Source organism: Sceloporus occidentalis, unplaced genomic scaffold (genome assembly GCF_023333645.1).
Source record: "Sceloporus occidentalis isolate IW3139 unplaced genomic scaffold, rSceOcc1.0.p SCAF_93, whole genome shotgun sequence".
In the NCBI taxonomy this organism is placed as follows: domain Eukaryota; kingdom Metazoa; phylum Chordata; class Lepidosauria; order Squamata; family Phrynosomatidae; genus Sceloporus; species Sceloporus occidentalis.
The window spans coordinates 2626259-2635231 of NW_028317073.1; positions in this window are offsets into that span (position 1 = coordinate 2626259).

Below are 8973 nucleotides of genomic sequence, written 5' to 3' on the forward strand. Positions count from 1 at the left end.
GTAATTTTATAGTTTAAAAAAAAATACATTCTGCATGGTGTTTTCATACGCTAAAGGATCAGATCAGCAACAGTATACATAGACGATGAATGACTGAATAGTTAATGTTGTGCGTTCAAAGCAACATCATATCAACTAGTTCCCATATTACCGTATTTGCTCGAATATAAGACGAGGTTTTTTTCAGAGCAAATGCTCTGAAAAATACCCCTGTCTTATAATTGAGGTTGTCTTATAATCATACTTCAAATAGAGGTCTGACTCTGAGACTAAGATCCAGATCCCCTGGAGAGCTGCAAGGGCCCTGGATCCTCCTGTCTAGTAACTTCAGCTGGGCAAAAATCGCGGGCAGCAGCGGAGGTTGTCTACCCACATCACGCAGACCTGCCCCGGCTGCCAGAGAGGAGAATTCCCCGCAGCGCTGCTGCAGCTGGCGAACGTCTGCTCGAAGGACGCAGACAACCCGTGCTACTGCTGGCACTTCTATGACAGAGCCCCGGCGTCACATTACCTTCCGGTGCTCAGAATCTCTGGTGGAACTAACGCCGGCCTTCACTCACTTCCCCCAATAGACACCAGGGAGTCAGAAGCACTGGTAAGTCGGGGGGGGGGTGTTATATGGGGGGGCATAAGGCTTCTCCTTCAGAAATGCCTTGTAACCCCCTATATGCCACTCATGGCATATCATGGGGCAGGGTGGCATATGAGGGTATAAGGCATATCAGGGAGGCAGAGTGGCAAGCCTGGGGCCAGATGTGCATAACTGGGGGGCAAATAAAAGGAAATAAAAACAAAAAAAAATTCTCAACCATAGCTTTTATTAAATATGAAAAACTAGTTAACATGAATTAATATTTACTAGTAAAACTTTTTTCCTATAGGGTCGTCTTATATTCAGATATTTTGGGGGGTCATCTTAAAATCTAGCAAATACGGTATATTGAACTGGTGTATATGTGTGTGTATATATATAATATATATATATACCGTATTGGCTCGAATATAGGCCGCACTTTTTCCCCCCACTTTAAGTCTTTAAAGTGGGGGTGCGGCCTATATTCGGGGTCTAGCGCCCGACGCCCAGGACATGCAGTCCCGGGCGCCGGGCAGGCAGCGGGGTTAGGATACAGATCCCCGCAGCGGTGCAGGGGACCTGCATCCTACTCCCCGATACGCTCAGACAGCCTCCCCTGCCAGCACTTTCCACGGGGGGGGGTGCCGGCACGGGAGGTTGTCTAAGCGCATCGTGCGGATGGTCACCGGCTGCGGAGGTTGTTTACCCGCATCGCCGCAGCCGGTGACCGTCCGCACGATGCGTTTTACCTCTGCCCCCAAGACTTACCAGAGGAGACTCCCGGGTGTCTTGTGGGGCCGGCGGGGGAAATCTACACAATACGTGTACACAACTTCCGGTGCCGGCACATCAGCTGAGTGCCGGCACCGGAAGTTGTGTACGCGTATTGCGTAGATGTCCCCCGCAAGACACCCGGGAGTCTCCTCTGGTAAGTCGGGGGGGGGGGGCAGAGTGGCAGCATATCTCGGGGGGGGGAGGAGGACAGTGGCAGCATATCTCGAGGGGGGAGGAGGACAGTGGCAGCATATCTCGGGGGGGAGGAGGACAGTGGCAGCATATCTCGGGGGGGAGGACAGTGGCAGCATATCTCGGGGGGGGAGAGGAGGACAGTGGCAGCATATCTCGGGGGGGAGAGACAGAGTGGCAGCATGTTTTTTTGGTGCTTTTTTAAAGAAAAACTTTTTCTTTAAAAAAGCACCAAACTTTTAGGGTGCGGCCTATATACGGGGGCGGCCTATATCCGAGCCAATACGGTATATATATATATATATATATGTGTGTGTGTGTGTGTGTAGCTAAGAAATCAGACATATAATGATACAACAGGTCTCACAGGCTACTGTAACAGAACAAATCATGCTAAGTCCTGTAGTACCTGCAATGCCACATAAAGCATAAAGCATTTGATATATTTTCTTATTGCAATGTTGACAATAGATTCCATGTATTTTCATCCCAATGAGTCAATCATGCATCACACATCAGGTGATGAGTGATTCAAGTCATGCATCATGAATTGGATCACTCAAATTACCACCAAGAGTTAATTTTCTAATTATAATACTAGCCTGGGCTCTTTCACAAATGTCCTACTAGCTGCCAAATAACCAGCACTGCTGTAGATATGAATATATCCTTTTTCGAGCCAATACACTGATTAGATTACATAGATCCTTGTATTAGACACGTAACAGTGTCCATTCAAAAAAATTAAATCCCTCAACGGTAAACAACTATATGTTTATATGTCATTATGTGTCATTATCAATGTTTAGAAACAGCATTTTGTGGACTAATGTACTAAGCTGGATCTCCTGCTTAAATTACTGTATCTAAATATAGACCTTAATTATGACATAGTGGGTATAACAGAGACATGGTTGGATGATAGCTATGACTGGGCGGTTAACATACAGGGGTATAGTCTATTCAGGAAGGATCGGAAAAAACGAAAAGGGGGAGGAGTTTGCCTTTATGTAAAGTCCAGCCTAAAGGCCACACTGCGGGAGAATATATGTGAGGGAAATGATAATGTGGAGTCATTATGGGTAGAAATATATGGAAAGAAAAATAATAAAATACTGATCGGGGTTTGCTATAAGCCACCAAATATAATGGAAGCAGCAGAAGATCAATTATTAAAGCAAATAAACAAGGCAGCTAATCACGATGAGGTGGTTATTATGGGGGACTTTAACTATCCCGACATAAACTGGGAAACCGAGACCTGTGAATCTCATAAAGGAAACCGGTTTCTGACTATAAGTAAGGATAATTATCTGTCCCAAATGGTACAGGACCCGACCAGAGGGGGCGCCCTACTGGACTTAATATTAACCAACAGACCTGACAGAGTAACTAATGTGCAGGTCAGGGGACATCTAGGAAATAGTGATCACAATATGATGCATTATAACTTGTCCTTCAATAAGGGAACTCTTAGAGGAGCCACAAGAACTATGCACTTTAGGAGGGCAAAGTTTGATCAACTAAGAGAAGCCCTTAACACTGTAAATTGGGAAAATGTCCTCAAAAACAAGAGTACAGACGCTCAATGGGAGATTTTTAAGAATATCTTAAATTCTCACTGTGAAAGGTACATACCGTATGGGAATAAAAGAGTCAGGAACAAGAGAAAACCAATGTGGATAAATAAAAATGTAAAGGGGGTAATAAATGGCAAAAAAAAGGCATTTAAGCTACTAAAACAGGAAGGCAGTGAGGAAGCACTAAAAAGCTATCGGGAAAAAAATAAAATATGTAAAAATCAGATAAAAGCAGCAAAATTGGAGACAGAAAGACTCATTGCCAAAGAGAGTAAAACAAACCCCAAAATGTTCTTTAACTATATAAATAGTAAAAAGGTTAACAATGAAAGCGTTGGCCCCTTAAAAAGTAATGAGGGAGAAGTTATAGACGGGGATCAGGAAAAAGCTAATCTATTAAATATATTCTTCTCTGCTGTATTCACAGAGGAAAATGAAATGCCAGGTAATATACAGCAGGATGAGATAAATGCCCCAGTACATGTCGCCTGTCTAACCCAGGAAGAAGTGCAGTGCCGCCTAAAAAAAATCAAAATAGACAAATCACCAGGTCCAGATGGCATTCACCCCCGCGTTCTAAGGGAGTTAAGTAATGTAATAGACAGACCCCTATTTCTAATATTCAAGGACTCTATAGTGACAGGGTCTGTTCCCCAGGACTGGCGCATAGCAAATGTTGTGCCAATATTCAAAAAGGGGACAAAAAGTGACCCGGGGAATTATAGGCCTGTTAGTTTAACTTCTGTTGTGTGTAAACTGTTTGAGGGTTTCCTAAGAGATGCTATTTTGGAGTATCTCAATGAAAATAAGTGTATGACTCCATATCAGCATGGGTTTACAAGGGATCGGTCCTGTCAAACTAACCTGATCAGCTTTTATGAGGAGGTGAGCTCAAGACTGGATCGGGGTGAATCGCTGGATGTCGTATATCTTGATTTTTCCAAAGCATTTGATACGGTGCCACATAAAAGGCTCGTACATAAAATGAGAATGCTTGGGCTGGGGGAGAATGTGTGTATGTGGGTAAGTAACTGGCTCAGTGATAGGAAACAGAGGGTGGTTATTAATGGTACATACTCTGAGTGGGTGACTGTTGCTAGTGGGGTACCACAGGGGTCAGTTTTGGGTCCTATTCTTTTTAATATATTTATTAATGACCTTGTAGAGGGATTGCATAGTAAAGTATCAATCTTTGCAGACGATACTAAGCTCTGTAACGTGGTTAACACAATAGAGGACAGCGCACGATTACAAATGGATCTGCATAGGTTGGAGGCTTGGGCTGGGATGTGGCAGATGAGGTTCAACACAGATAAATGTAAGGTTATGCACATGGGGAAGAAAAATCCAGGCTGGGAATATGTATTAAATGGGAAAACACTGGGGACGACTGACATGGAAAAGGACTTAGGAGTTTTAGTTAACAGTAAATTTACCTGTAGCGACCAGTGTCAGGCAGCTGCTGCTAAGGCAAATAAAATCATGGGGTGCATCAAAAGGGGCATAGATGCCCACGACAAGGAAATAATTCTACCCCTGTACAAGTCACTAGTCAGACCACACATGGAATACTGTGTACAGTACTGGGCACCAGTGTACAAGAAAGATATAGTGGAGCTGGAGAGGGTTCAAAGACGGGCAACCAGAGTAATAAGGGGAATGGGAGGACTACAGTACCCAGAAAGATTATCAGAATTGGGGTTATTTAGTTTGGAAAAAAGACGGCTTAGGGGGGACTTAATAACTATGTATAAATATATAAGGGGACAGTACAGAGATCACTCCCAGGACCTATTTATACCCAGGACTGTATCTATAACAAGGGGACATCCTCTACGGCTGGAGGAAAGAAGGTTTCTACACCAGCACAGACGGGGGTTCTTTACAGTAAGAGCGGTGAGATTATGGAACTCTCTGCCAGAGGAAGTGGTGATGGTAAACTCAATAAAAGAGTTCAAAAGGAGCCTGGACGTGTTTCTTGAAAGCAATAATATTACAAGTTATGGATATTAGATTAATAGGGACAGAACGTTGATCCAGGGATTTATTCTGATTGCCATATTTGGAGTCGGGAAGGAATTTTCCCCCTGGTATGGGGCAATTGGCATCTGCTTCATAAGGGTTTTTTGCCTTCCTCTGGATCAACACAGTAGGGACACAATATGTATATAGGTTGAACTTGATGGACTTTGGTCTTTTTTCAACCTTATGAACTATGTTACTATGTTACTATTAATACCTCTAGAGCAGGGGTGTCCAAGTTTTTTCTGCAGTGGGCCACTTCATCAGAATTGTATACGTGCGCGGGCCGCACTCATTTTTCACTGAGAGAAAATATGGCCTTTAATAAAATATGCAGATTAAAATAAAGTAAATGACACAAAACCTTTACTTTTGCTCTCACTGATTTCTGGGCCTACAAATTAAGGATTCTGGATAAGTAAAAATAAAATAGTTTTATTTATTTTAGTGATGCACTAAAATGAAAATTCTGGACTGTCCTTACAGTAGTGGATGCTACTTAAAGGTGTTTGCTCTGGTTCCTCAACCCGTAGCTCCTTGGCGTGCATGAGATGAGTTGCCAACCAGCTCCATTAGTGGCTCCATTAGTGGCTTGTACAAAAGTTCTGTTAATTTCAACGAGAGCCCTTTACTGACAGTAATAGACCAAAAGAATGTATATTAAAATACTTACAAAGTACTTTAATGTGTATTCCGGTGGGATATGCATGGGGCACTATAGTCTACCTTTAAGCCATCTACTTCATCTTAAAGAAGAAGAGGGTATCTCCTGAGTTTTCAATAGTTTAAACAATTCTTCATTTTATTCCATGAATATGTTGAACCATTCACGTTCTATATATTAAAACACCTTTAATCTGAAAAAAGTACATTACATTAGTAGTATGTAATAAAAATGTCTTGTTAACAGAACTTTGTATTGTTAACAAGTGTTAGAGTGTCAGCTATATAGTACACCTATTTTCTTAACTTACTACATAGTGGGAACGGAATATGTTACGCAACTGGTCTACATTTGACATTTTTGCCTAAGTTTATATCATTGTTTGTTTTCTTTTGACTTAGTCCGTTTAGTATGGTTCATCAGTGCTATGACCTCCTTATGCGCTGGTAGGTGGAACATTGTATTCATTTTGTTTAACATACTCTATAGGATTCACATTCTATTTACCCTTTCTAAGCATGTGTCGATTGCACTTTGGCTGTGGCTCCCTTGGCTCTAGCCTTATATTCATACCCTTTTGCCGCAGCATTTATTACAATTATGTGGCATTCATTTCTATCCATTGTATTGCACCTGCCCCCAACACAGCCTTCCAACTCTAATCAAGTTGGATTGGTGGAGACTTTAACCTAACATTTGGTCCAGTGGCTCAATATTGGAAGGGACCAATATTGGTTGTTTATTAACCAAGAAACAATAAAGGGCGAAAATCATTGAGCGAAGACATCACATAGTGATGGGTCCCTTCCAATATTGAGCCACTGTAACAAACCTTAGGTTAAAAGTCTGCACCACCAATCCAACTTGATTAGGGTTGGAAGGCTCTGTTAGGGGTAGGTGTGTTAGATTATCAAAGGTCATTTTTGTTTTCTGTTGGTTATCTTGGTGAGCCAATGTGTATACTGTGCTTCGCTGGTTCCTCCACCTGCCAACCACATGTCCGCTAAACCCATCAAATTTAAGGCCCCTAATGTCAGGGGTTTAAATAAGCCCCAGCAGAGGTCCAGGTTATTATGTTTGCTGCACTCCTTTAACCTGTTTGTGACAAAGGCTGATTTTAACATTTCTGCGGTGCTCATGTTTAGCAGTAATTTTCTTCTCTTGTTTACTGACCCACACAAGTTATATATTGTTTTTTTCAGGAGAAGAAGAGCTTTCTTTACATGATATGATACAATCAAATCAATGACATTTACCATTAAAAAAGTATAAAATATGGTGAAAAATTTAGAAAAAAATGACTGACTTTTACTTGAAAAATATTTTACTCATCTATAAAAGCTAATGAAAAAAACTGCTAAATAGATTCTACTATTTGTCCTGAGTTTAGAAATACCCAATGTTTTTATGGTTTTTTTTGCTTTTTTTTCTGCGTGTTATGGGGCAATAAGTACAAGTAGCTATTTCAAAACCATTTTTTCCAAATCTGGTAATTCTTCCCCATGTGCCATTTCTGAAGACAAGACACCCCAGGATATTTCAAATGCTAATATTTTAACTCTTTCCATGCACTTATTCCCCACACACATTTTACTTCATGTATGAATTTATAGCTCCAGGTACGTGCCACTGTCACACAACACCCCTATATGTGTTCAGCAACATCTCCCAAGTACAGTGATACCACCCATGCATGGGTTTGCCGGGCTGTTTTGGGGCAAAAGGTCCACATTTGGGGCATGCACATTTTTCAATGTTGTACTTTATTTGGTGATCCACTGCCCATGCCGTATTTGGTACATATTTGAAGCCGGCCAATTCAGTGTGCCCTATAAAACCATGTGCCATTTCGGATATCTTTGAAGCTGGCCAATGCAATTTACCCCATCAAACCATATATTTCTGAAGAGTAGACACCCCAGGGTATATCAAATTTCCATGCACTAATTCTACCACCATCCTTTGTACTTTAGGTATGGATTTACAGCTCCTGGTATATGACACAATTTGTTGCTGAACCCTATATGTGTTCAGCAACATCTCCCGAGTACAGTGATACCACCCTTGCATAGGTTTGTTTGGGGGTTGAAAGCCACATTTAGGACTTGCTAATAATTTTTTATATATATATATATATATATATATTTTTTTTTTATTTTTTTTTTATTTTTTGGAACTGGACGGTTCCCCTGATGGTGACATCAGTCGAAAATTATTTTTAAATGTTGATCGCCTCCTAAACTCTTTTAAAATGTACATACAGTGTATGACGGACGTTAAGGCATTACAGCAACAACGTTTGGGTGTGGAAAGCGAACGTACATCGCTTTCTGCACCTGTTTAAAGCCATGGCGGTCCTGGAACATCAATTGTCACTAACCGGATGTTAGTGCCTGACGTGCCAAAACCGGCAATTATCATTAAGGGATTAAAAGCCATATCGTGTATATATTCAAGAAACCCACTTTAAAACTACAAAGGAGTTTAAATTGACCAACAATCACTTCCATTCGGCATTCCTTGCAAGTTCACCCTATTCGAAAACCTAAGGGGTGGACATATTGATCTACAAATCAGTCCCCTTTCAGGTGAATGACATTTGGAGGTATCCTGAAGGCAAAGTCATTTTTGTTAAGGGTTTTTTCTGTTTACAAAAAACATTAGCTAACGTCTACGCTCCTAATAAGAATCAAGTGTCCTTTTTGGCCTACAGCCTGTCTAAGTGAAGTATATATAATAGGGGGGAATTACCGTTTTCAGGGGGATTTGAACATGGTACTAGAACCTAGGATTGATTGTTCCTCAAGGAGCTCCCACATTCTGTAGACTCAAATTAAAAAGGTAAGGTGAAGGCTTTTTTTTTTTTTTTTTTTAACCTGCTGATGCTTGGAGGGCCCAACACCCGACTACCTTAGACTTTTTTTCTCACCTATGCATCACAGGTACACACACATAGATACTCTTTTCATATCCCACCAACACTTACCTTTTGTCTGCTCATCTGAGATTGGCATTCACCAAATGAGGGATCATGTTCCTGTTCATACACTCCTAAAACTCCCACATTTCCTGCAGAAACATTGATGCTGTTAGACAACCCCAATCATATTTCCGACCTCACACAGCAGCTCAAGAATTATTTTCGGGAAGAACAGAAGGCATTTAAT